Here is a 9419-nt window from a genome sequence, read left to right on the forward strand (position 1 = left end):
GCGGGGGCAAGCGGGGGCTACTCTCTGTTGCGGTGGCAGTCTAGTGTCTTACCCCTACAGTCTAATCCTAGCAGGGCAGTTGTGTGATTATTTAAAAATCTAAGTCAGATCTTTTTCTCAAAACCTCCCGATAGCTCCCCATTTATTTCGGAGTAAAAACCAGAGTCCTTGATGGCCTCAAACTGTGCCATGTTCTGACACATCCTCTTAACCTCTGGGTATTCCTCCTACCACTCTCTCTTTTGCTCTGCTCCAACCACTGTTGCTTCTTTGCCTGTGGCAAATTGGGCCTGGTGATAATGCAGCTGACAGAAATGTGGCCTGGCTAAAGGAAGCAAGTCTTCAGCAATAGCCAACTGTTGCCATGAGGGAATGCATATCTCATTTTCAAGAAAAAATCAGAAATCCAGAAGTGTTTACAAGAAATCTGATCTTTAAATACTGGTAAGCAAGTACATCTTTTTCCTGTTTTAAAACACTGGGTGGGCCAAACGAAATACTTACAAGCAGGTTGCCAGTTTACAACCTCTGGTTTAAATCATGAAAAGTATGTACCTAAAAATAGATTTCTAACTCCAAGGGATGAACTCAATAATTACAAGAATTGTCTGCTTAGCTGAGCCAGAATAGACCTTTGATAAATAACAAGCATATAACTAATCAAGGGTCCTTGACCCATGCCAGAAAAACATGTACAGTGAACATTCATTCCAGAATCTGTAGGATATTCCACCTACAAAACTCTGTCCAGTTGGCCACTTAAACCTCTCTATCAGTTTCCTCGGGCTATTATAATAAAGTATCACAAACTAGGTGACTTAAACAAAAGAAATTTATTGGCTCTCTGTTTTGGAGACCAGAAGTCTGAAATCAAGGTGTTGGCAGGGTTGATTCCTTCTGGGAGCTCTGAGGAAAAATCTGGTCCATGCCTCTCTCCAAGCTTCTGGTAGCCTTAGATGTGCCTTGGCTTGTAGATGGCATTCTCTCTGTCTTCACATTGTCTGCCTTTTGTGTGTGTCTGTGTCCAAATTTCCTTTTTATAAGGACACCAGTCATTTATGGCCTGTGGCGAGCATTGCCCTCTGAGGAAGGCGCCATTAAGACCCTCATAAGCCTCAGGGCCTGATTGTACTCTCCTTGGTATGCATCCTGGACTTTATGGTATGAACGTAAAAAAGGAGATGGCCTTTGGCCAAATCGCTCCAGGGACCTGCTCAGTTACTGGGAGTCCCTGGTTCCCTAAAGCTAGGAAAAGCAACCCTGGAGGGGAAATTGGTGCCTTTGAGGGAGAAGCCGAGAAGCCAATCAACCAGCTGATGCCGATAAGGCGTGACTAAGCCGAGAAGCCAATCAACCAGCTGATGCTGATAAGGCATGACTAAGCAAATTCCCTGCTTTAGGGGTATATATATGGCTATGCTTTGTAATTAAACTTCCCTTGCAGCCATCAGTTGCTTGTGCCCTTCTGATCCCATACCTTGGTGCGTTCAGTTCCCTACCCCCTCTCGTCTATTGTTGCTGCACTTTGAGGACCCGCCGCGGCTGGCGGCAAGGGCCCACCCTAATTATCTCATTTTAACTTGACTACCTCTGTAAAGACCCTGTTTCCAAATAAGGTCACCTTCTGAGGTACTAGTGGTTAGGACTTCAACATATCTTTTCAGAAGGACGTAATTCAACCCATAACAATCACCAAGATCTATGTCCTGGGAATTCCCTGGTGGTCCAGTGGTTAGGATTCTGCACTTCCACTGCAGGGGGCACAGGTTTGATCCCTGGTCAGGGAACTAAGATTCCACAAGCTGTGTGGGGAGGCCAAAACAAAAACAGATTTGTGTCTAGAAATGTCCATATTTCACCATTTGAACATCCTCTCTTTTTTTGTCTATGCTGAGAAGCATCACAAAATTCTAACTTAAGTAACTTATTACCACACCATCTACCTAAACTTTGCAGCTTCTCCGTTCTTTATACTGGGCTTCCACTTAATATTTGCTTTGTAAATAGGATACCACTGCTAAAAAAAAAAAAAAAAAATTGAAACCTGTTAATCTAATAAACTTGATTTTATAATGTCAAGACAAATAATAAAAGCATAAACATATTAAACTGGCTTTTACATTTCAGAGCTACTACTGACACGGAAAGCAGAGACTCTTTGAAGAAAAGTAAAAAGATGAGTTCAAATTTGGTACTATAACCAGGGACAAGAGTTCAAAGTGCATTCTCCAGAAATCTCTTGCATTCTTCCTATATACTAACAAAGAAAGATCAGGAAGAGAAATTAAGGAAACAATCCCATTTACCATCTCAACAAAAAGAATAAAATACCTAGTAATAAACCTACCTAAGGAGGAAAAAGACCTGTACTCAGAAAACTATAAAACACTGATGAAAGAAATCAAAGATTACAGAAACAGATGGAGAGATATACCATGCTCCTGGACTGGAAGAGTCAATATTGTGAAAATGACTATACTACCCAAAGCAATCTACAGGTTCAGTGCAATCCCTGTCAAATTACCAATGGCATTATTCACAGAACTAGAACAAAAAATTTCATAATATGTATGGAAACACAAAAGACCCCAAATAGCTAAAGCAATCTTAAGAAAGAAAAACGGAGCTGGAGGAATCAGTCTCCCTGACTTCAGACTATACTACAAAGCTACAGTAATCAAGACAGCATGGTACTGGCACAAAAACAGAAATATAGATCAATGGACCAGGATAGAAAGCCCAGAGGTAAACGCATGCACATATGGTCACCTTATCTTTGACAAAGGGGGGCAAGAATATACAATGGAGAAAAGACAGCCTCTTCACTCAATAAGTGGTGATGGAAAAACTGGATAGATACACGTAAAAGAATGAAATTAGAACACACTCTAACACCATACACAAAAATAAACTCAAAATGGATTAAAGACCTAAATGTAAGGCCAGACACTATAAAACTCTTTTAGAGGAAAACATAGACAGAACACTCTATGACATAAATCACAGCAAGATCCTTTTTGACCCACCTCCTAGAGTAAGGGAAATAAAAACAAAGTAAACAAATGAGACCTAATGAAACTTAAAAGCTTTTGCACAACAAAGGATACCATAAACAAGATGAAAAGACAACCCTCAGAATGGGAGAAAATATTTACAAATGAAGCAACTGACAAAGGAGTAATCTCCAAAATATACAAGCAGTTCACGCAGCTCAACATCACAAAACAAACAACCCAATCCAAAAATGGGCAGAAGACCTAAATAGACATTTCTCCAAAGAAGACATACAGATTGCCAACAAATACATGAAAAGGTGCTCAACATCACTAATCATTAGAGAAATGCAAATCAAAACCACAATGAGGTATCACCTCACACCAGTCAGAATGGCCATTATCAAAAAATCTAGAAACAATAAATGCTGGAAAGGGTGTGGAGAAAAGGGAACCCTCCTGCACTGTTGGTGGGAATGTAAACTGATACAGCCTCTATGGAGAACAGTATTGATGTTACTTAAAAAACTAAAAATAGAACTACCATATGACCCAGCAATCCCACTACTGGGCATATACCCTGAGAAAACCATAATTCAAAAAGAGACATGTACCACAATGTTCACTGCAGCACTATTTACAATAGCCAGGACATGGAAGCAACTTAAATGTCCACTGACAGATGAATTGATAAAGAAGATGTGGCACATATATACAATAGAATATTATGCAGCCATGAAAAGGAATGAAATTGAGTTATTTGTAGTGATGTGGATGGACCTAGAATCTGTCATACAGAGTGAAGCAAGTCAGAAAGAGAAAAACAAATAACATATGTTAACACATATATATGGAATTTTAAAATGCAGTACTGATGAACCTAATGGCTAGGCAGGAATAAAGATGTAGACTTAGAGAACGGACTGGAGGGCACAGTGGGGGAAGGGGAAGCTAGGATGAAGTAAGAGAGTAGCATTGACATATAGACACTACCAAATGTAATATGGATGGCTAGTAGGAAGCTACTGCGTAGCACAGGAAATCAACTCGATGCTTTCTGAAAACCGAGAGGGATGGGATAGGGAGGATGGAAAGGAGGCTCAAGAGGGAGTGGATATGGGGACATATGTATACATATAACTGATTCACTTTGTTGTACAGCAGAAACTAGCACAATATTGTAAAGCATTTATACTCCAATGAAGATGTGGAAAAAAAAATAAGTGCATTCTCTAGGAATTGATTGATAGGTTATATGCAAATCACTTGGCACACTGCCTGGCACATTGTAAGCCTTCAATAAATGGCAACAGATATTCTTATTGATGAGGTATCATTGGACCCTATTTGTGCAAAGTGAAATTTTTAGTCAAGTTTCTTAGATAAAGGAACCAGTTCTGACTTTAAATTAAAAGGGATTTATTCAGAGAATATTTAGTAACACAGAAAGGCAAGGAAGGCTGCTGACCCAGGCTTGTAAAAAAGACAGGAAGGAGGGAGACCAGCCAGGAACTAGGAGTACAACAACTGTTATATCACAAAATCATTCCAAGATGTAAGAATTGAAAATGAGGAAATAAAATTGTCTACATTTCCAGATATAATTGTATGCCTAAAAAATCAACTGAAAAGCTACTAAAAACAATAAGAGAATTCAAAAAGGGTGAGGCAATATAAAATTAACATTCAGAAATCAATAGACTTCACATACACAAATAATAACCAGTTAGACAATAGGATGGAAAAGGAAGCACCGCTTGCAATAGCAATCAAAAGCAATAAAATTCCTAGGACTGAATAAGAAATTGGATTAGAATACTTAACATCCTATAGATGACAACTGTCCCTAAATTAATTGATAAATTGAATGAGATCTCTATAAATAGGTCAACAGAGTTTTTTCTAGACCTACACAAAGTGATTAAAATTTGTATATGAAAAATTAAACAAAAGGATAGCCAACAAATTTTTGAAAAAGGAAAGCAATAAGGACCAACCTTATTAGATATGGATATATATTTTAAAACTTCAGTGATTCAAATATGGTTTTGGCATATGAATAGGCAAACCAATGGGACAAAATACAAAGTCTAGAAATAGAACCAAATAAATATAAGAATTTAGTACATTATAAAGACAACATCTCATATCAATGGTATAAACATAAGTGGTTTGCACAAATAGGGAGCCATTTGGAAAGAAATAAAGTTAGGCTCATACTTCACATATTACATTCAAAGACGTAAATTTAAAAAACAAATCCATAGAAGTCCCAGAACACAAAATGGGTGAATTATTTTATGACTTTTGATTTCTACTAGAACTTAAAACTTAAATGCCAGGGAAAAAGTTTTTAAAATTAGATTACAGGCTTTTCCCAAAACTTTTAGAAATCTTCTGTATCACCAAAAAAAAAAGAGAAAGAAAAGTCAAAAGACAAGACAAATTTGGAAAAACATTTTGCAACTCATATCACAGGTAAAGTATTAATTTTCCTAATATACAAAGAATTCCTAGAAACAAAGAAAAAAATCAAGTACTTGATAGAAAAATACTTATTTCCATCCTGTTTACAGAAAAAGAAACATAAACCATCCTTACATAAAAGATATTCAACCTGATTCACAAAAAGAGAAATGCAAATTAAAAGTAAGATTTTTTTTTGCTCACTTTTAAGATTATCAAAATCCAAAATTTGACAACATACTTGTTGACACTGTGGAGAAGTAGCACTCTCATATGTTGTTGGTGGAAGTATAAACTGACATAAACTCTACAGAAGATGTATTTGTCAGAATTAAGTTTGATGGGCGTAACAGTAAAACACAAGACAACAATTTACTTTCTCATGTTAAAGTTGAGATGTTAATTCCTGGCATTAAAGTCAAGATGTAGGCAGTCTAGACATCAGGTGGCTCTGCTCCAGCAAATCCTCAAACGCTCAGGCCACTTCTCTATTGTTTCACCAGTCTCAAGGTCACCTCATGGCTCAAGATGGCTGTTCTAGCTCCAGCCATCACACCCACATATCAGTCAGCAAGTTAAGGGAAGGGAACGAGAAGGACATAGTCTTTCCATTTAAGGACAATTCTTGGAAGTTGCATATAACATTTCTGTTTACATCCCTTTGGCCAGAACTCATACTGTATCTGTATCGGAGCTGAGAAATGTGAGGGATCTTCGGTAAGTAGTCAAAAGTGGTGGAGGGGGCTTCCCTGGTGGCGCAATGGTGAAGAGTCCGCCTGCCAATGCAGGGGACGCGGGTTCGTGCCCCGCTCTGGGAAGATCCCACATGCCGCGGAGCGGCTGGGCCTGTGAGCCATGGCCACTGAGCCTGCGCGCCCGGAGCCTGTGCTCCGCGAAGGGAGGGGCCACAACAGTGAGAGGCCCGCGTACCGCAAAAAAAAAAAAAAGTGGTGGAGGGAGGTGGTACTGGCCTCTGGGAAATTCCTAATATCAAAAGCATGTCATAACATGCAAAAATTGTAAAGGAAAAGATTGAAAAATTCAGCAGTATCATTCAGGATCTGGGGGAAACAGAAATCATGTCAGCTATTTTAATAGAGATAATTTAATATAAAGAATTGTTAACCAAGTACTCAAGAGATTGATTAGAGGGCAGAAAGAGGATCTGCGATATCACAGGAAACAACTGCAGGAAGCAACTACCAATCCAAGGGACGGGGGAACAGAGGGAAGGAGTGGGAATTATTAAAATTTAGAAGGTTGGAGATGGGCATTGAGCTGGAGGTCAGACCCGCAGAGAGGTGCATGGTGCCAACTGGCCAGTGTCTCTGAGGTGGTGCGATGTGGCTGCTTCTGCAGGTGTTGGGAAAACTGCAAATTGGGATGCTGTTCTGAAGCTAGTTGCCACTGGTTGAAGACCAGTCGATCCAGTGATGTTGACAGGAATGCAGGACAAACAGGAATAAGCAAGTCTCTTCTTCCTCCTGTATCTTTCCAGTCTCCCTCTTCTACTTGCCACAGACAGAGCCCAGCAGGGAGCCAGCTGGCAAAGCAGAAATGGGGTTTGCAGAGTCCTAGATCCAGAGGCACAAAGCAGATTATAGAGGAGTGGGTCTGAAGCTGAGGGAAGGTAGCTTAGTAATCAGCACTTCAACTCCATGAAAATTGTACATAATTAAATAAAATAACAAAAGCATATGAAAAAATTTTGTACAATACACATAGAATTTAGGGATTGGGAGCAATTTCTTTAAAAATGTAGGGAACTTAGAAGCCATTGGAAAAAAATATAGACCTATTTCAAAACATTAAAAAAAAATTAAATGTGGTATAGCAAATGATGCCATAAACATAGACAAAAGGCAAAAAGTAGCTTAGAAGAAAGATTTGCAATACATATGAAAGCTAAATTATTAGTATCTGTAATATACAAGGAGCTCTGACAAATTTTCAAGAAAATGACAAAAACACTTCAATTGAAAAGAGGGCAGGGACTTCCCTGGTGGTCCAGTGGTTAAGAATCGGTCTTGCAATGCAGGGGATGCTGGTTCACTCCCTGGTCAGGGAACTGAGATCCCACATGCTGCAAGACAACTAAGCCCATGCCACAACTAATGAGCCTGGGTACTCTAGAGCCCGTGCACTGCATCTAAGACCTGATATGGCAAATAAATAAATACATATTTGAAAAAAAAGAGGGCAAAAGCTAGGAATAACAAGTCACACACCAAAAATCCAAACGATTGATAAACTTTGCAAGCCTGCTCAATCTTATTGATTGTCAGGGAAAGGTAAAATTAATATAACAGTGGAATATAAAGTCTCATTTATCAAATTCACAACAATTCTAAGACAATATAATACCTACTGCTGGTAGGGATGAAGGAAAAGTGTATTCTCATGCTTTGCTTTCTTCTCATACTTTGTTGGAAATATAAAATATTGCAACCATTTGGGGAAGAAGTCTAGAAATATCTTTTAAAATGTTTTAAATTCATATTCTATCAATCTAGTAATCCCATCCCCCCAGACTCAGTCCAAAGTACATATTTATAAGATATTTATTACAGCAATATTTGAGTAGCAAAACACTAGGGAAAAAAATGAATATCAATCAAAAGGGGAATAATTGAATAAACTGTGATACATTGACCCTTACGGTGGCATTAAAAAGATTCAGTTTCATCTATACCAGTTAATTTGAAGAGGTTTTTTTCGCAATGTATTTTCAGGTAAGAAAAAGTATATATAGTCTAATCATATTGTTATGAAATAAACCAAAAATGTAAACATCAATATATGTCTGTACTTCTGTGTGATCACATAAGCATGGAGAAAGCTATGAAAAATAACGTCAGAATGTTGTTAGTTACCTGGGAGGAACAGAGGGAAAGATGGGTGTGTAAACAGCAGAAAGAGATGATTGAAAGGATGGCTATCAAAAAGTAAAATAAAGTAATATTTAACACCCTAATATCAAGCATTTTTTGTTTGTTTGTTGGGTTTTTTTGTGGTACGCGGGTCTCTCACTGTTGTGGCCTCTCCCGTTGCGGAGCACAGGCTCCGGACGCGCAGGCTCAGCAGCCATGGCTCACGGGCCTAGCCACTCCGCGGCATGTGGGATCTTCCCGGACCGGGGCACGAACCCGTGTCCCCTGCATCGGCAGGCGGATTCTCAACCACTGCACCACCAGGGAAGCCTTCAAGCATTGTTTTTTATTTTAACATAGTACATTGTTGAAACCAGGAAACTGAAGTTAGTACAGTACTATTAACTCATGCATAGATCATATTTGGATTTCACCAGTTTTTACTACAAGCATTGATTTTTTTTACAGCTTTATTAAAGTGTAATTGACATACAAAACCCTACACTTATTTAAACGTATACAATATGATGAGTTTGCATATATACATGTACCCGTGATACAATCACCACAAGCAAGGTAACAGACATATCCATCATTTCCAAAAGTTTCCTTGTGTCCCTTTTCTTTTTTTTTCAAATTAAAAAACAATTTCATGGTGAGGACAATTAACATGAGATCTGCCCTCTTAACAGCTTTTAAAATGCAAAACACCAAATTGCTAACTATAGGCACGATATTGTACAGCAGATCTCTAGGACTCATCTTGCATAACTGTAACTTTATACCCACTGGCATCACTCCCCATCTCCTATTCCCCCCATTCCCTGGCAACCACCATTCGATTTTCTGCTTTTCTAAGTTTGACTATTTTCGATACCTCATGTACGTAGAATAACGCATTATTTGTCCAAGCATTGATTTTTAAATGCTTACTTAACCATATCCCAAAACTTGAGACATTAACACACCCTGTAATAACACAGCTGTAAGTCCCATCACAAAGTTCTGAAGAAGGTTCACCTTAAGCAGTGAACTTCAATATTTTGTCTCCTAAAAGCTAAAAAGCGTTTACAAACAACTTATATAAGGA

Source organism: Kogia breviceps, chromosome 8 (assembly GCF_026419965.1).
Source record: "Kogia breviceps isolate mKogBre1 chromosome 8, mKogBre1 haplotype 1, whole genome shotgun sequence".
NCBI classification, from domain to species: Eukaryota; Metazoa; Chordata; class Mammalia; order Artiodactyla; family Physeteridae; genus Kogia; species Kogia breviceps.